Consider the following 21,518-nt stretch of genomic DNA (forward strand, 5'->3'; position numbering starts at 1 on the left):
CCTCTTGGTTAGGTACCTTTGTGGTCTCTCCAGCTGCTGGAGATGTCTAGCCAGGTACATTCCAATTGGTGCATTGTACTCAATAATGGGTCTGATGAGGGAAGAGTAGAGGGGCACCATTACATCCTTAGATCTTGATGTGAACCCTTTCATGATCAGATGGGTCACATAGAAGGATTTTCTAACCACTTTGGCAACATGGTTATCAAAGGAAAGCTGGCTATCTACTTGGGTCCCTAGATCCCTTATTTCTTCTTCAGATTTCAGGGGATTACCTCCTATGTTGTAGTTTGCAGGTACTCTGTTTTTTCCAGAGGGGATTACTACGCATTTTTTTGCATTTAGCTTGAGACCATGGCTTTGACACCATGCATCAGTCTCATTTAGGCCCTTCTGGAGGATCTCCATGTTGGCCAGAGACTCAATTATAGCACCCAGTTTGCAGTCGTCCGCAAACTTAGTTAGCCACAGCCCTTCCGTGCCTGCCTGTACTTCTGAGAAGTATATGCCAAACAAGAGGGGCCCTAGGACAGAGCCCTGAGGCACACCACTCTTTACTGGTCTGAATTCCGACATAGATCCCGCTACTCTTACTTTATGGGATCTGTCTGAGAGCCAGTTTGTGATCCATCTTGTGACGTAAGGGTTTATGCCCAGGCTGGTGAGCTTATCAGTAATACCTGAATGGGGAATGGTGTCAAATGCCTTAGCAAGATCAAGGTAAGCCGTGTGTACCTCCTTTCCCTTATCCATAGCCTGAGTAACTGTCTCAAAGAAATCCACCAGGTTCAGGAGGCATGATCTGCCCTTGACAAAGCCGAACTGTGTGGGGTCCAGTGACTGGAGGTTCCCAATCTCTCCATTTATGAGTTCCATAATGATTTGCTCCATAGCCTTACAGATCAGACTGGTCAGGCTTATTGGTCGGTAGTTCCCAGGGTCAGTTGTGGCCCCACCCTTGTGTAGCGGGACCACCATTGCCGTGTGCTATTCTATAGGCACATATCCTGTGGAGAGGCTGAGACTGAACAGGGTATTAAGATGCGGGGTTAATTCCTTTTGGAGCTCACGTATGACACAGCCTGGGACACCATCTGGTCCCATGCAGGCAGTGTTTTTAGCTTTAGATAGAGCCTTGTTAACCAACTATCAGTAATAATTGGACTTACACAATCCCCTAGAATGGTAATAGGCCCTGCAGGTGGTGAGGGGGGGGGCAGAAATTTGCACTGAACCTGTCAGCCAAGATGTTGGCAATGTCAGAAGGGTCAGTGTATTTTGTTCCATTTTGTACTAGCTCAGAACATACCTGAGCATTGCCATTTAGGTTTTTGACGTAGCCATAGAAGGCCTTATGGTTACCCTTGGCATCCTTGGCAACTTTCTTTTCAAAATTAGCTTTAGTTGACTTGATGAGGGCCTCAATTTCTTACTAATGCTGATCAGGGATGATTTTTCTACTTGAGATTTGGCCTTTTTTTGTATAAGTCTCCTCCTTTTATTGTAAAGTTTGCTTATGGCCGGGGTCCACCAGACTGGTTTCTTCTTGCTTGAGGAAGGAGTCTTGGTTTTATTTGGGATAGCATGGTCCATTCAATCCTGAAGATGCATATAGAGTGCCTTGGTGTAGGATTCCACATCCTGGATATCATTATCCTTCTGCAAGGGAATAGTGAAGCTTTCCACTTCGGATGCAAGTAGTTTGAAGTTTGCTTTGGAAAGGTTTTTGACTATGGATTCTTTGATTGGGGGAGGTGGAGGAGTGAGGATGTCCAGAGTTATCAGTTTGTGGTCGGATCTGACCAAGGAGGGGGTGATAACGGGTGTGGTACAATGGGTGCCCATATTTGTGATGATTAAATCCAATATGTTGTCCCCTCTAGTGGGGGAACATGCTAGTTGTTCAAGGGCATTTGAATTTATAAATTCTATGAATCGCTGAGCATAGGAGTTGGAACATTGGTAGTTCACCCAGTCTATACCAGGGTAGTTGAAATCACCCAAGATTAGTAATATCTAACGTCTGTAATTAATGTGCAAGCATGTTTCATCTAATATATGTAAAAATGATGTGCTATACATTCTTACATATTCTTTTTTGTATGTGAAAACAGTAATTGTTGTTTTGTAATAAGCTAATATAATAAGCTAGTTGTCCCCTGGAAATTTTCTCTCCAGGCCTCTGTTGAAAATGGACACCCACCCAGTCAGACTTTCCTGGTAAACAAATGTCAAATAAAATAAATAACTAAATGCCTGAAAGGACAAACACAGCAAAGATTTCTAGAGCACTGTTTTTTGATCTCTTCAAAGTATTTTATACTGTGGTTTATGACCTTCTTCTGCTTAAACTAGCAGTATAACATTAATTTTTGATCTCTTCAAAGCACGTTATAGGTAGATTGTGACCTTTTGCTTAAACTAATCCTGGTCTTTGGAAATGGGTCATGCACTAGTAAGGTTCAGCAGTTACTTAACATAGAAAACAAAAGGAGGCCTGTAACACCTTTCTTTTAAATCTTATGTTGCTGTATTTCACCAAACTCAGTTCTGGAAAACTGAAGATCATATTTTTTGTGAATAATGCTGTTTGCACTACTACATTACAAAGACAGCTCCTCCATTTTTTTAGCATGGAACATGCGTTAGTTAAGTTGTTACTAGACTACAGCAATTATTCTTCAGCTTTCAGCACTGGTTCTTTACAAATAGCTTAGTATTTAATACAGTGAAGACAAAATGCATAATTTTTTGGTACAAACATTGGCTGAAAAAGAAGATATGTGGACTTAACATCTCTAATAGTGTAAGTAGCGGTGCAAAGAAAGGTGCACACTTCAGATATCTTGGGTTTGTGGTAGACTACATGAGGAGTTTCACCAAACACATATGTTTTGATGACATGAGACCATAACTGGAGCATACTAACAAGTCAGATGTTGTGCTTCCTCTGAGTCAACAATCCATTTTCCTAGGAGTACTCTGTTTCTGTTACTTCAGTTTGGGTTGGTAATCTGTATCAGACTACTTACTTATGACATCAATAAAGACCTTGCAGAATTTGTAGCACAAAGTGACAATATTACTGGTCAATGCTCCACTAAGCACTCACCTGCATGCTGTATTTAGGTTCATAGGTTCACAGGAGATTAATAGGCTAATGGCCCTAGGGACTTTACAAGCCTAGCCATGTAAAAAGAAAATTTACCCTAACTAATGATGGTTAGATGTCTCTGAAGCTTTTCTCCCTGGTCCTCAGCTGAAAACATGTACCCACCTGGTTGGACTTTCCCAGTAAACAAATGTCAAATAAAATAAATAAAATGAATAAATAAATGCCTGGAAGGACAAACTCAACACAGGTCTCTAGAATACTGTTTTTTGAGTTCTTCAAAGTACAATGACTTTTTCTGGCACACAGAATTTATTTTAAAACATTTTGTTCTGTTTATTATAATATACACAAATGCAGCTGCATACCCATATGGGCATTACTAAAATGGTACATGCCTGACTTAATCTAGCAGATGCCTGGAATTTAGAAAATCAGCTAGTCTACAGGAGGTGATAAAGTCTTTGACATGGCTGTTTCAAACTAGGGGATAGTCTGTTTAAACACCTATAATACTGTGCAAGTAATATTAGCTAAACTCAACATCCATCTAACTTTATTATAGCATGTCACTGTGTAAGTGCTCTGTACAGACCTATTAACATTCGGATTTATTTCAGAACTGAAGGAGTTTATAAAATATGTAGATTAGACTGACCTGTTTTCCTTTGGAATATAGATAACAATGGCATGCTAAACACTTTGCACATCTCTGTTTTGAGTGTCTTATGCTCGAATGTTGTAAACTATTTAGCATATTTCTCTTGGACTTAATTGAGTGGAACATTTCCAGTATAAGCCAAAATGTTTGGTGATCTTGGCTGATTAACTATAACTATGTTTATTTATCTAGATAAGTGATGAGAAATAAATATTTGAATAAATGCACATTCATCTTGGCAGCAACTCACTGAGCTTTACCACTGTAATGTCTGAAAGTGGCATATTTACTACAGTCTATGGGAAATATTTACCAGTAGCATTGTATCAGCTTCTGACACTGTACAGAGATAATACAAGTGGACTGAATTCAGTACAGTAAAAATGTTATTTGTAAGTATGGGTAACCATTCGTCAAAATTAAATTTGAAAACAAGTGTCTCAATCTATAATGTGACTTGCATGACCAACACTATATTATAAGAGTGAAAGTTATGCATTTTCAAGTCTTAATGTTAATTCATGCATTATCTTTACTACAATAAAGATTTTATTTTTGATTTTTACCCATTTATCCTTTATAATGGTAACCACTATGGTCCTACAGTTGCTTTGACACATTGGAATGATAACAACTTATGTAAAGGCACAGAAGACCTTACAGTAAGGCAGAGAATAAACTGATTATTTATTTGTTTATGTATTTATTTATTTATCGACTTTCATAACAACAGAAATGGATCATATTTATTAGATAACATGAATGTTATTTCACATACAGTACATAAATAATCATAGTCCACAAACATTAGAACACAGACCTACAACATAACCTGTGCACATTTTCGGAATATATTTTACATTTTCACAAAGCTTGCTTTTCTAAAACAGAGAACCTTGCATGAAGACTCAAGTAGTGTCATGTGATACCCTCTGAGGACTCTCTTGGATGTATCATCAAGGGCTGAGAACCACAGCAATTAATGTGGAGCAGTCTTGTGAAACAGGGGAGCCATGCTAAGGGAAAATTCCTGCGATGTTGAGTCAGTGTGTGACCTTGAGTCATTTTCCTACACTTGCTGTTCTTTAGCTTTCCTAGGTTTAAAAGTTAAGTGATGCAGGACTGAGGAGTGAGAAAAGGATGCACTTCTGACAAGGTTTTTTTATGGGAAAGAAACTACAGCATAACAAAGAATAAATACTATCATATGTTACATCTTTGTTCTGACAAAGTGCCCTTTTTAGAGCTGCAGTTGCATTCCACCTGCAAGATTTCAGAGCTCAGGAAGAAAGTTATCTTTGTAGAAAATCTTTGAAGAACTTTTCCCAGAGGAAACCGTATGTATTACACCGGTGATAATCACAAGGCTTAGTTATCGTTGCTCTGTCTAACAAATTGCACTGCTGAGTGATAGTGTTGCTAATTTTAGCCACCTTCCTTGTTAAAGTCCCAGCTGTGAAGCGCAATCAGGCTGAGTAATTACATGCCCAGAAGAAGAGTCATGAGAAGACCCTGGAAGAATAGACAAAAGTTGATAACAGATAAATTACAGGGATGTTTCCTAAACTTCAGTGTTGTGCAAGTGTATTCTTTTACACGTGACTGCCTTAGCACGGTGGCATATATGCATGTTGTTTATTACTGTTAATGTAGTTTTCACTTTTATAATAGTTCAGATATGAAGTTGATAATTTAGTAATAAACATGACAGTAGAATTTCATCAGAAAGACAAAAAAAAAAAAAAAAAAAGAAATTGCTATTGAAGTTTACTTAATTCAGTTTGTTGAAGTTTGTAAATATTTTTATTTTGTAGGAAGTGATAAAACTATACAAAGTAAATAGGAGGAACTCCAAAAAGAGATAAGAATTCTTCTAGAGGGTTAGTTCTTTAAAAAAATGAAAACAATTTCTTCAGATCTTCCCAGGAAGAGAGATCCAAACTTGTTTTCATAACAAGACATGTTATTGATGAACTGCATTGTGAACTATATCTGAAGAAGAAACATGTTTACTGTGAGCTTACAGAGATAGCTGCCACAGAGTAAAAATTCAGTTGTTGAATGTATTTAGAAACATACTGATACCTTTTATTCTGGGATCCATTATAAGTGATATGCAGACACAGAGTTCACTAAACTAATCACCGGCAGAAATTGCACTGCTAACAGCACAGTCATCCTTAGTACTTTTATATTCACATGGGAAAACAAGGTTGGTGCAGATTACTAGTGCTTTGAAGCAGGCATCACCAGAATGTTTTGTAGAATCACTTTCATTAACAATAATACAGCCATAGACATATCAACTTGACAGAAAAAAGAAGAAAAGTAAGGCAAAACAAGTAAAACACTAAAACCTCTTTAATACTATTAACAGCATTGCATCTTTAAGAAAGAAGGTATAATACAGCATCTCAGGTCATGCAACAAGAATGTTTACATGAATTGCAGAATTAAAAGATAAGCGATTCCTACAAATCCTCTGTTATTCCTTCCATCCAGATGAAGAAGTTCTGTCATTTCCAAATTGTATCAAGTATACCTGAAGGGGAAAAGTTTAATTTCTTCACAGCATATACATAAAATATATCAATAGTTTTTCCATTTGTCCATATGAAACTTCTCAGAGTATCAAACTCAAATTGTAACTTATCTTCAGTAAGCTTTTGGCTAAATCCACTGGAATGCATTTCTAAAGTTTGTAAAGACAGCAAAAAACTAGCTTTAAAAATATGGATCCATGCCATCTTTGTTTTTCCCACCATATTTTCCATAGGAAAAATCCCAAATAACCAAAACTTCTAGTCTGTATCCACTGTCAACAGGGATCTAAGTACCCACTCTCCCACTTTATTGTTCTGATAATATGCTTCCAGCAGTCCTGAACGTTAGTGCAATACCAAACCAGATGAGTATAATTTGCATCCTCTTTCTGACAATGCCAGCATTTGGTGTCACTTGCCCATACTATGTTTAAAAGATGGATTAGAGATGGCTGTCATCTATAAAATACTTTTGGCAAACAGAAACATGGCAGCTGTGCCCAGACCTTATTTTTTCACTACTGAAATGGCCACAACCATTCTTCACATTGGAGAGAAAACTGCAACATGTTATTCCATCCTATCCATAAGTCCTTTAAGTGAATTTTGGGGTCTTCTAGTGTGTTAGTATATAGCCATCTCAGTTTCAGCATAGCACATGATACCCCTTTCATCCTTTGTAATGAAAAGAAACATCCATTCAACTCTTGCCTCCTTTATATTTTTATTGAACACTATTTGCAAGGCAGTACATAACTGCAAATATTACCATCAACTAGTTATCCATGTGGGACATTCTTTTAATATTAGCTAAGGATAAAATCTGGCAAGCCTTATCATCCACAATATCTCTAATATAAAATATGCCAATTTCCCACCTCTAACACAAAAGCTTATTGCCTACTTTTATCTGAGAATTATTACATTGAAATGAGAGAACAGAGATTTCCTTAGTCTTGGAGTTATTACATACCCACTTTCTCTCAAATCAGAAGTCCATGTCTCCTTGATTTTAAACTTTGGAAGAGGGACCTGACTTATACACTGCACTATTATTAGGTTTAACAATAACATCCATCTCAAACCATATTAACTTTGAATTTTGCATTTCATCCCAGTACCACCACTTCATAACTATATGGATCTGGAACACCATATCCCCTAATTTTAGAGTCCAAAAAACAGTTTTCTCCTGCTAGGCTCGGGTAGTTTGCTGTTCCATATAAAATCCAAGTTACACTTCTGCAGCTTAGTTATATAAGGTGAAGGCATAACCAAGGATTTTGGAATTGTATGCTATCTTGCAGAATGTATCCCCTCTTCCCGTAAGTGCAACCCAAACCTCAGATAGTAGGTTTCTGGACAGTATACTCTTTTGCTATTTCAGATAATACTCTTGAAATGACAGGCTTAAACTAAAAACCTATTCAGTCAAGTAGGAAATCAGAAAAAAAAGTGATTTAGCAAACTATATAACCATAAGCAATTCTAAATATGGGAATAAAAAGCTGGCAATTACATGCCCTGAAGAAGAATCATAAGAGGAGCCTAGAGGTATTGAGAAAAAGAGATAAAAGATAACCTACTGCTCTCTACACTTCCAAGTGTTGAGCAAGATCATTCTTTTACACATGGCTGTCTCAGGAGGTGGTGTGTGTGTGTGTGTGTGTGTGTGTGTGTGTGTGTGTGTGTGTGTGTGTGTGTGTGTATATATATGGGTCTACTTCACTTCACCAAAAACTCATTTGAATTTTATTCCACCAAGACTAATTCACCGAAAGTTCAAATCCTCGAAAACTCATTTGACTAAAAGGTTACAATGCTGCATTTCAACATACTACATTTTACACCATACACATGCACACTTACAAAACCAATGGCTAACTCTTTTCAGAACTTAAAAAAACACTTACTAACCCTCTTAACAGAAACTGGGCAATATAAAACCAAGCTAGGTGGGGGGCTATGCCCCCACACCCCCCAAACTGAGGGGCTGTGCCCCCCACACCTGCCCTAACTATATATACTAACACCAAGATTGCACTACAGTGCGGAAAATGACATATTCTTTTTAAATGCCTTATTGTACTCTACACAAATAAAATGTTGTATGTTGAAATGCAGCATTGTAAGCTTTTGGTGAAATGAGTTTCGGTCAAATGAGTTTTTGGTGATTTGAACTTCTGGTGATTTGGTCTCAGTTAAATGAAATTTTACCAAATAGGTTTTTGGCGATGTGAAGTAGACACACACACACACACACACACACACACACACACACACATATATATATATATATATATATATATATATATATATATATATATAGGTCCACGTCAGATGGATGCAACTCCAAGACGCCAATGACCACATCACCGAGATGACATCGCCGACAGCGGACATCCCCGACAACGGTAAGTCAAGGTATTATGGAACAGAATACATTCTCGTTCCCGTAATACACTCAAAAAACACATTAAAACATGTATAGTAGGGGGGCAAAACCCCCTGCACCTCCCATGTGGGGGGGGTCTGTACCCCACACACCCCTCTTCTTAAATATACCAACTTCGAGATCTCACTACAGTGAAGGAATAGGAATAACTCCCATTCTGCACTACTCACCATTGTTGGGGATGTCTGTTGTCAGCGATGTCGTCTCGGTGATGTGGTCACCGTTGTTCTGGTGTTTCATTCATCTGACTTGGACCCATATATATAACGTGCAATACACATACAGTACACACATACACATACACAGAACTTCCCCTCACAATCAAACTTATAATCCTACACTACACACACCCCTACTTAAATATACTAACTCTGAGATTGCACAGACACACAAAGGAAGCTTACACCCACACTTTTTACAGTCCATCTCACACACACACACACACACACACACACACACACACACACACACACACACACACACACACACACACAAATCACATTCACAACATACACTAACACACCGACACACACTAAAGTCCCATACCAACACACTTACGCATACATACTTACCTAAATTTCCACCCATCCATTCACACATCGCACCACCAGAAGTGTTAATTCAACATCTCCGTGCTTTGGGACTTTGAATTTCGCACTTCTGGGGTTTTGTGATTTTGTAATTCGGGTGTATAATTTTGAAATACTGAAATTCAGGATTTCAGTATTTCAAAATTATAAAGTGGACCCATATATTTATATATATATATATATATATATATATATATATTTATATATATATATATATATATATATAAAATCCCATATGTAAAAATTGCATGTCACATAATATCTGGCATATGCCTAGCTACACCCATGAGTTGGCATAGCAAATTATACTTCATTAAGTAGGTGCAACATAAGAAATAGTTATTTAGACTATAGGTGTGTAACAAGGTCTGATTTTGAAGAGTTACAGCTACAAGGACAATTCAGACTAACAGGCACAGTAAGGTTTGTCTCACAAAGCTTTCCCAGGATGCTAAATCCCACTCCTATCTCCCATAATTCATAAACCTTGAAATGCAATGCCCAAGTAGAATAATGAGTTTATTTCCTAAGATAAAAAGAGTTTAATCACATGTTAGGTAATCCTGTGCTATAAGGAAGAAAAAAAATCATACTTTTTGAGATAAAACATCCTTCTTTATTCTAGGCCTATGCAAGACACTGATGAGCTGTACAGAAACCATTAAGTGAGCAGACAATTCAACACCATATCCGTAATAGCCATATATATATATATATCTACCACCTAATGATAGAAATAAACCAGCCCTGGAACACAGACTTCCTGGGTCAGCACAAACATCTTAACAGAACTTATAATACTCAGAAATGTCAACAGAGACTGGGCAAGTAATGCCTCAAAATCAAATCAAAATCAAATCTGGATCTGATAATGTCTACAAATATGTATACATTCCTATAACTGCACATCTATACATATAGTCATTTTCAAGGTGGTCCATGCCTCCTTCACACTGAGGAATATGTAATTGTGTCATGCACTGTTTTTTTACGGTCTACTTCATATGACCTAAATTTCATTTGACTGAAATTCATTTGATTGAGACCAAAACACTGAAAGTTCAAAAGGCTGAAAACTCATTTGACTGAAACTCATAACATTGACACATTAAAGTAAAAGGTATATTCCCTTTTTCTCACTGTAGTGCGATCCTGGAGTTAGTATATATAGTTAGGGGGGTGTGGGGGACTTCTGTGGGGGATGAAGTCCCCCACATACTTTATACATTTTAAACCATACACATGGATATTTATAACTGTAATGAATAACTCTTTGCAGAAAACAATATTTACCTAAACTATGTGTGGGGCTACACCCTCACACCCCCATATGGGGGGCTGTGCCCCCCACCCCCCTAACTATATATACTAACTCCAGGATCGCACTACAGTGGGGAAAAGGGCATATACCTTTTACTTTAATGTGTCAGTGTTATGAGTTTCAGTCAAATGAGTTTTCAGTCTTTTGAACTTTCAGTCAAATGAAATTTAGTTCATATGAAGTAGACCCATTTTTTTTTTTTACATATAATTTGATAAGCATGCAGTTTTCTTGATTTCCTGTCCAGCTGATGTACTATGTTTTGGGGCAAGTCAATAATGCCAAAGCTTTAATGAAGAAATGGAAGACCAAGCTGATTTATTGCTTGAACATTATTCCTGGATACCAAGGCTGTTTTCAACATTAATTTTAGTCTTCTAAAATATTTCTTCTTAAGATTTGCTCTTAGTTGTCTTGTTAACCCTTTAGTTATTCCCAAGTGTTTTTGTACTTATTTATTCTTGTTCAAGTCGATATTTTCTTGATACTTGAGTGTTCATGTAATAATTGTTTTGCATATTTATCAAGACCAAATGCCATCCTTATACCATCAGAAAAAAATGTTAACCATTTGTAATTACACTTGTAGCTGCTTTTTGATGACCTGTATAACTTTAGAGCAGTCATAAAAAAGTAAGTGAGATGTCATTTAACAGGGTTTGTTTTCAAGTTGACGTGCTGTAGTCATATCCTAGTCTGTTAAGTAAACAGTTTAATGGATTAAAAGCAAGACAAAATAACAGCAGTGAACACGTATTACCCTTGAATAAACCTGTTTGGATAGTTATCCCCTTTATAGTAATTTGCTATTTATGATGACTCATTTGTACAGTGGTTTGTAATTTATCCATATATTGTGTATTCCATACATCTGAAAACATTTCAGAAGCCATAAATTAAGAATGCCATTTTTTTATCTGTCTTTGGTTATCTACCTTTGTCTCCTTCCATTTTCTCAGCTGTCTGTTATGGTGTTGACCCTTTTTTTCCCACATGAGTCTCTATCTTCAAGCACATCAGCTATTATTCCTGCAAGTCTTTCAATACATGAATAGACACAGTATGCACATGAACTAAGCAGGGAACCACTACCATATATACAATTCACTCATTTCAGAGTTTAGCTATATCACACACAGTAAGAGAACTGACAAGGAGCTAGTGGAAGTTGGATTCAAATCTACGTCAGTCAGTCATGTTTACACAAAAGTCCAGAATCCTACCAACATAGCTACTTGTTCCCTGCTATGTGAAAAGAAGCTAATCAACCTATGAATCTATGATTGGATGGGAGAAAGGAAATTCACCCCAGGGATCACGTCAGTCACCCTGCTAGACAGGGGTCCAGGGAATTAAATAGTGTGAGAATAAATAGCCAGGAAATTGTTATGGCTAGGCTTGTATAGGCCCTAGGGCTGATAGCCTAGTACCAACCTATGAACCTATGAACTAATGGAATTCAAGCATCTCTGATGTGTGACTACATAGTTTAAACATGACGTTCCATGTGCTCCCGTCTACACATGGATAACGATTTACGAATTGACTTTTGGATAAAATGTGGGACAAGCCCAATGTAGTATATGAAGAATACTGTGATCAGCATTGTGCATACTTTTTACTGATATTATACAAGTTTAGTTTAATATGCACATTAAGGTTAGGAGGACGATCTTTACAATTTTAACATATATCCCCAGTAATAAATGCAATTTTTGAGTTCTGTCACACAGCATACAGCACATAAAGGACAAATACTGAATAAGTGAACAATTCTATGCATTCATATAAAAATGTTAATGGTGATGTAGATGAGGACTGTTTGTAAAGTTGGATGTCTTGACAGATGTACAAATAGATGATGTACATCAAATGTAAACATACACAAATTTATGTAAGTATGTGCATATGTATGTGATGATATCTATATATATACCTTTGTATAGAATTATATATGCATGTTAAAATAATGATAATTGTACATATATCTCTACCCATATGTATATATGTATGCATACAGATAAGATAAACAGAGACAGCGACAGATGTGTAAATATGTAGATTTCTGACATATAATAAAAGTAAATGGCATGTGTTGACGTTTGTTGTGTGATCAAGGAATCCTCATTTTCCTGTGAATTACAGATATGGACAAAAAAAGTCAATATCCACACAATGAGGGGATAAAGTGATCCATCACAGAAGATCAACTTACGTAAGCTGCAAGTAAAGAAGCAAGCCGAAATCTCTAGCAAACACATAGCTGAAAATTACAAGAACTAAAGGCCTGATGTGAGAATCTAACCCACAGAAGCACATTGGACTGCAGCTATTTACATTACTTATAGTGCTAGCTATTCCCCTGTTAATGGAGAACATATCCAGATTTGCTGTAAATCAAGGGTGATTACAATACATATGCAAGTGGAATGCACGGTCTCCAGCAATGTCCCCTTATTTTTCTACATAGACAAATATTAGTGTATGTGAATATTCAGCAAGTTAATACTGAGCATACATATTTTGATTTCAATACAAGTTGCATTGGAATCACAGGGAGATATTTGATATCTACTTTAATGGTATGGAACTGTCTTGAAATATAATGGACAATGAAGAAGTGTGCAGTCATCTGCAACATAAAAGAATCATGTATTACAGCACAGATATTAACTCACTTAAGTTCTGAGTTTAAAAAATGGTCTCAGTGCTTAAACAACAAACTGGCCATTATAGGACTTAAAAGACTAGTAAAGAATTTCAACCTTAAAGCACAAAGCAGGTAGGGGTGCAATTACTGACACAAGCCAAAATTATTAAACCATCAGCTATGCCACAGTGTAGGGACTTTGATATGTTACTGATACATGTAACACTGTATGAATTGCATAAAGAGTCAATACTGGGCACACTGCAGGTGCTGTGAAGAGAACGTCTGGCTAACATCAAAGATTGAAACAATAATAATTTCACAAACTTTAATCATACTTTGACTTAGGAATGGGGTCCATTCCCGTCATGGTATTAGAAACCCAAAAGACTTGGAGAAATTAAAAACAGGGACTACATCTCCACATTTGCTGTATAGCTAGTCTGATTACAACACTTAGTCATATCAAATGCACGCTGACCTGCACATTTCTCTAAATCAGTAAAAATTACTGCATGTGGACACTTATTAGATGTAAGACAATGTTTACATGTTTCTCTTTCTATGATCATTGCAAGGAATTACACATCCATTAATGTGTGGTGAATTTTTGAAGAATTGCAGATAAAGACGATATGAGTCATCATCCGTGGCCTATGCACTGTAGGCATTAATCCACTCTGAAAATGAAACACATGTACAGGTTACTCCCTAACACAATACACAACCATGCAACATAGTCATATTATGTAAATAAAATCAAAATTCTTTATTCACATATGTTATGCATATCAATGACTCAGTGCGATTTGATCCTAAGGATAATCAACCTCCATTTACATTACTGTATTGCTTAACCAGATAAGCTAATGGATACTGTAAACCTTCGCATGGTTTATTAGATTTTTATGAATGAGTAGTACTCTTACTGGGATTTGTCACATGCATACATTCATTAATAATACATGATATTACTTAAATATCCTGCATACACTTGCCTCTCTGGATCAGCTAGCTTGGAGTTGACTTTGATATGTGCAGTTAGATGACCGCGAATAATTAAATATAACATTTTATTTCAATTACAATTACCCTTTTGATATTAATACATATTATACATGGAATAAGTACGATTCTAGATGATTGTCACTGTAGGAGTGACATCGCGACCCTATGTGCAAAAAAAAAAAAAAAAAAAAATTAAAAAAAAATTTAAAAAAAATGGAAAAAAGGGTTTGTGGGTCTATGGACTGTACTTGTTCAGAGAAATATATTGCAGCAATCACCAGTGGATTGTAGTGTTGCCTTATTTGTGACATTCCACATCAAGCTCGGTGCCTTACTTGCTGCCTTCTGAGACGCAATTGAAGATCATCCTCTATTATGGCTCGTAGTACCCCAGACTGCTCAAGATCATTAAATGCAGCTTAAATATTTTTTGAGTTATAATTTGTGGAATCCATAACATTGCTTAGAAAATTGTAGGAAATTGCAGTGTTAAGTAAGAATAAGCACAAATGGCCTCCATAAAGTGCTTTCATGAAATTTTTGCAGAACTAGTCTGTCGTATTTTATTTTTGTTAGGCGCAAACATTGTGTTTCAGAATCCAGCATGTGTGCATGGAGTTTACACCTATCCTACACAAAATAAATTATTACTTGCTCTTGTTGTACTGTCCATTATGGAATCAAGGCCAGCGCTAATGCACTGACATCTTCCTCTGGCATGCTACAGTGTCAGCAACTTTCTTTTGGAATCCTTTTCATTGTTTGAAAGAAAAAATATAAAAATAACATTATGTTATACAGCATATAAATGACAAAATCTCACCAGTAGCAAAGTAACATAGGCACATACCTGTCTATTTAAGAAACAAAGTGATAATTAATTGAAAAAGCTTCTCAAATTAGATACGATAAAGAGTTTTGAAAGGTCAGCTCCAAAGGCTTTAAACACCGTGAAACCTTTCAAATCCAAAAGTCCATCAGAAGTTAATTTCTGTGTTGACATAAAGGCAGGTAATAAGTTCATAACAGAAAAACATCACATTTCAGTTCTAGAAAATATTATAAGTGAGCTTATTAGGAAGAAAGTTTTCTGAAAATTGCATCTAATATCTGGATATCACCAAGTTGAACTTCATCCAGAGAGGAAAGGCATAACAATCTTCTCTACTCACATTTAATGAGGGAATCCATACTTATTTTGGTGTTAATTTGGATGAAGTAATGTTTCAGCATGCAATATCAAGTAATATAGATGATATAAGGAACATAACAACATGCTGATGATACTTTCATGCTTGATAAAAACAAAGAAAGCCTGACAGGACAGGTTCAAATTAGACTGTAGCCAGGTAGTCTTAGACTGATCAAAGACAAACGCAAGTTTGATCAAACAAAAAAATGTTGTATGTGTTTTAGTTTCTCTGAGAAGGTGCTGGCATTTGATCCAGAAAGGGTAAAAGTAGTTTAAGAGACAGCAGCACCCATCTTGCTAAAAGAAGCTTGAGCCCTTCTTGGTATGAACAGTTAAAGCACAAAGTTAATTTAGAATTTCAGAACAACAATAAAAAATACCCTTTTCATTTGGGGACTAGAATTGCAAGAAGCATTAGAAAATTTAAAGAAAATTCACTGTAAGAATTGAAATGCAACTACATTAAAATCTGATGTTGTTTTGGATAGGTTAGAAGCTATCTTTAGTCAAATGCAAGAAAGTCAGCAAAAGGTTATGGCATTTATCAACAGAGCATTAGCTAAAAGAGGATAGTACATTCAAACGGAAGAAGTAGTGCAGTAAGTGTGGGCATATTAACACCTCATTCTTCCGTACTTTTTAAACAGTAGCAAACTACTCACTACATTCATAACAAGCAGCTGTCACAGTAAATGCCAAACATGGACTACTAAAGTGCTTCAGTTCTAATAGCAAATGCAATACTGGCGTGTCTGAATGCCAGTATTGTGTTTAAGAAAGATAGGGAACTCCCACTAACATTTCTGTCCAAGGAAGCCGCTCCCTTCGTCCCACTGTAGTTACTCTTCTGCATGCATGTACACATAGCACTATCTTTATTTGTCAATCTGTTTTATATATATATATATATATATATATATATATATATATATACACACACACACACACACACACACACACACACACACACACACACACACACACCACACACACACACACACACACATATATATATATATATATATATATATATATATATATATATATATATATATTACTTTTTACAAGGATGACAATACAAATGCTTGTAGTAGTGTGCTAAAATATTATTTTAACTACATCAATAAATTATTTACAGAACTGGACTTGAGTGTGGCGCTTTCCTTTGTTTTGGTGTCCTGTGTTCAATGTGCACACTTGTGTTGGTCAATGCATTTATAAGACATTAACAGGACATCTGGACAGGGGTAGAACAATGTAATAAATAATGTAAAACAGGAAGACATCAATGTGTATGTAAAATGAGTGCAACACTACAGGTTACGCACACCATTTATGGAAATACTACCGGAAAATGTTGCTATGCGAAGATGCAGAGGTAATGATTCAGGCACAGAAGAAATTGTAACATTTTTTGATTGCCTTAATTTAGCTTTAAACACGTGTTTCATTCAATATAACATCATCTCTTCTACAATCAAAGTGCCGTATCTTGAAATAGATTGCAAAGTTGCATCTCAAATGACAGATGAACAGATGCTACACACTACATAATATGAACAATGTCAGAAGTTATTAAATGATGAATTACTTTCTTTCTTAAGATCTATGAATAAATATCAAATATAATTTTGAAAATCAAAGATAACTATAATATGGCTGTATTCTGAAAGCTATTTCATTTTCTTTTTTGTTTCAATCCAAAAATCATTATGTTATAAATTAATGTCCCTATACCCCCATGTTTCTATGATTCTGAGTTGAATAAAATATAGCTCATGGCCTTAAAGAACAATTTAAATCCTTTATGTATGTAAACATTATGGGGTATATGACATCCATGCTAGGAAATAAAATACGAAATTCAAACATCAGCTCATAATTTAATTAGGGGAACTTTCAAATAACAGCACCAAGGCACCAGACTAACATTTAATGTAAGAGATACACCACAACAGGCATGAAATTCCTTAATTAATGTGGTATTCAGATAAATTTGGGGATAAATAGACAGAAGCATGTAACTAGATGAATGAGTGCATTGTTATTAAAAAATAGGAAGAAAATATAATTTTGAAAAGAACAGCAAATTGAAAATGACAGTACTTTTCTAGGGCCATATGATTTAGGATTAGACATAGACATTTTCAGACAATTTGGAATACTACGGGTAGCTTTTCTTTGCCGTCTTAGTATGAGGTGACACTTTTCAATCAAAGATGAATTAGCAGAGCTGTTTTTGACACCTAAACAAGAGTATGGAAAGATGGAGGGTTGAAAACAGGTCAAGAACTACTACTCCAAATTCTTAAGAAACTCTTACATTGTTTGGAACTTAAAACTGCAATATGAAAGGCATTATAGTAACGCATCCACACAAGTCGAAGGAATTCAATGAAAAATACACTGACACTATTTCCTGATGCAGTGTAGAAACTAGGGTGTCACAGTTATCATAATGTAACTAAATGCAAGTAAAACAGACTCGTTTATAGTTTACCCTCATGCTTAGGTCATTATTTTTTTATTTATCATTTGTTAATATATATAATATTAATATATCATATACTCTAAAGAAGTATTCCCTTTTTCTAAAGAGTTCTTCCAACAGAGTGGGAATAGAGGGAGGACAACCCCACTTTATAGGTCACAGTTAAATATTGGCTAGCTGCCCTTGTGGGTTGTTTTAAGCTAGTCAGTTTCCCTCAAAGGAAAGAACCAAACCTTGTATCTTGTGTTTGCAAGGTAAACACCATAACCATTATGCCAACCCAATAGAATCTTTAGTGAGTGCCTAGGGTCTTAGTCTATGCAAAAATTATTCTTTTTATCTTATTTTTGAACCATAGTTGTTGTTTGGATAAACATTTTACAGTGTTTATTATTGTAGTGATCTATACTAGAATCTTAATTTATTATATCCAGGCTGCTTCATTTGATCAGAGCATAAGCTACATTATAGGACTGAGACAAGCAGACTGAAAAATTGCATTACTAAGGCAGCCCCTATTATGGCCATTTTGGGATATACGAAATAAAAAAAGGAAGAAACACTTTGGGGGATTCTTATACATTAGTATAAGAATATAGAGTATCAATATATGGTACAAAATATTTTAATTTTTTTCGACAGTTCCTAAGTGACATTTTCTTTATGTAGAAGTAAAGGCAATGCTGGTTGAAATAAGTATTTGATTTATTTAATTTTCTATTATTATTTTTCCTGTTTTGGGATGATGTGACAAGGATTAAAGTGCTAGTGGTTTAACAGGTAACACACTTGTCTTGAGTGATGGAATTATGGATTGGTATAAGTTATATCCCCATCTGGTGATAGGATTCATTTTCAAATTGCTGATACTGCAGTGGAGCATTAGAGGGTGCTGTACTCCTGAGTGTGCCATCCTTTGGATAAGACATTAAACTGAGGCTTGAGTTGAACGTAGCTCAGGTGGATGTAAGCTATGCCAAGGCAACTAATGAAAAGAGTAGGGGTCCTTTATTTATATACAAAAATAACTCTTATTTACAAAATATTTACATATGTACAAATATATAAATATATAAATCTGTTTACACATATTCATAATTCCCTAAGCAATCATGCTACATTTTCATCCTTATTAGACCCCCAACTCCTTTTTCCATAACCACCATCTGATTTGGTGCTGGGGTAGCGTTGTCACCTCACAGTAAGACGCTGTCTGGTTCGATTCTCAGCTAGAGCATCTTCTGCGTGGGGACATGCATGAATGGGCATACCTTCGTTGAAGGTTGTGCATCAGGGCTGGTAACTCGGCACGTAAAAATCAACTACCAATCATTAGCGGACCGGAGTTCTGCTGTGGCTACCCCTAACCGGGAAAAGCCGAAAGACACAACAACCATCTGATTTCACTTAATATTGCTGATAAAATCTGTCTACCATTAAACATAATTTCATTTATTTCATTCCACATAACTCATATAACATAAAACAACTTTTATCTATTCTTTTAATATATTCTTTACTTATATTTTTACAATAGCCATATTTAATCACATCCATGTTTATTTTATCCACTTGTTTTATATCTTAAAAAAATCTTTACATAGTTATCCCCATAACCTTTTTACTCTTGCATTTCAAAGACACGTGTTCCATAGTTTCTTCTTCTTGACAATATAAACATATTCTGTCAATTTTCTTTTTATATGGCATATTTCCTTTTACTGGCAATTTATCTATTATCAGTCTCCACAAAAAAATTGTTGACATTCTACTTTCTTATTACACCATTTGCTTCTTGTTTTTATAGCTTTAAGTTTTTCATCTGTTAGATTTTCTCATGGTTTTACATAGTAATGTTGTATCATTATATTCTTATACCATACTTTTCTATTTTTTTTAATATCCTCAATTTTTATTTTCCACAAAACATAGTTTTTCTTGGTAACACTTTATTTCTTCATGCTTACACTCTTTTTCTCTTTTATTATTTTTTACCATGCTTACACATTTATCATACTTATATTTATACCGTTTTACTACTAATCTCTCATCTTTCTCATTTATCCACTTTAACAATTTGTAGAAATGTATTGAAGCAGTATACACCACTGGGTTAATTAACCCTAAACCTCCTTCTTCTTTATTTACATACAAAACTCCTCTTTTTACCGGGTTCAATCTAGAACCCCATATAAGTAAAAACGTTATCTGTAATAATTTCTTTTTGAATAGTGTTGGCAACATAAATATACTTGCTAGTTATTCTATTTTCCCATCAGTACTGAAGTAATCAAATAAACATTTTTTTCTGAATAATTTATGCTATCCAGAAAATAAATATTTGCTTTATTTATTCTATTGTTTTTTCCCATTGAATTCTGTTTACATATTTATTCCCAAATTGTATATCTAACACAGACATTTCATTCATTGAAAAATATATTCCCCAGTCTTTGCAACATTACATAAACCTTTACTTTTCTGCTTATTTAAAGCTACCCTCTATCATCTCTAAACACTTATTTGTGCAAATTATTACTTCTTTTATCTAAATTTGCTTTTTGAAATTATTATAATGTCATCTGCATATATTAGCAAAACTGGAATTCTTAATCCTTCAGGTTTTATATACCCTGCCTCCTTCATTTTGTAACTTATTTCACATACTATCTCATTTGTAACTAAAGCAAAGAGTATACAACTCATTGGACACCCCTGTCTTACACCACTCTTCATATGTACCTCTTGGCTTAACCAGCCCTTTACAAGTATTTTTACTTTATTATTACAATATGCTGACATACATAATTTCCTAACCTTATTAGTTATATTCTTTCATTGTTACCCATGAGATTTCATGTCCACTTTCAATTTCACTTTCACTCTAGTCTCTGTAAATTGTGGTCACACCTATTAGTCTTTCTCTGGGAGTGTATACACTAAATAATGTGGGTTCCTATAGCAAAATGGAATGTTAAGAATGCTGGATACCGGAAGGCCGAACTTGGTAGTTCAAAAGTTGAGAATGTTGAAACCGCAGAAACCCGAACCCTTTCCCAGGGAAAGAATTTGGTTGGCCATTTCTGCGGCTTCGGCATTTTCAGACTGGGTCAAGGTAAGTGTACGAATGGGTAGTGACGGACTTTAGGGTTAGGGCATGGGTCAGGTAAGTGTGCGATAGTGATGGACTTTAGGGTTAGAGCACAGGTCAGGTAAGTATGCGATAGTGACGGACTTAAGGGTTAGGGCGCGGGTCAGGTAAGTGCGCGGTAGTGACGGACTTTAGGGTTAGGGCTGGGTTAAGGATAGTGCATAGATAGTGGTGTATGTTAGGTTTAGTGTAGATTTTGAAGGTGTTTGGTGTGATTGTGTTATGTGTGTGTTTTTTGGAACAGCAAATTTTTTCCCTGGGAAAAAATTTGCTGTTTTGAAGTTTCGATGTTATCTGAATTCGATCTTCCAAGTTCGAACTTATGGTGTTTGACATTTTGGAAG

Source organism: Protopterus annectens, chromosome 4.part1 (assembly GCF_019279795.1).
Source record: "Protopterus annectens isolate FY-2018-M chromosome 4.part1, PAN1.0, whole genome shotgun sequence".
NCBI lineage: Eukaryota > Metazoa > Chordata > Ceratodontiformes > Protopteridae > Protopterus > Protopterus annectens.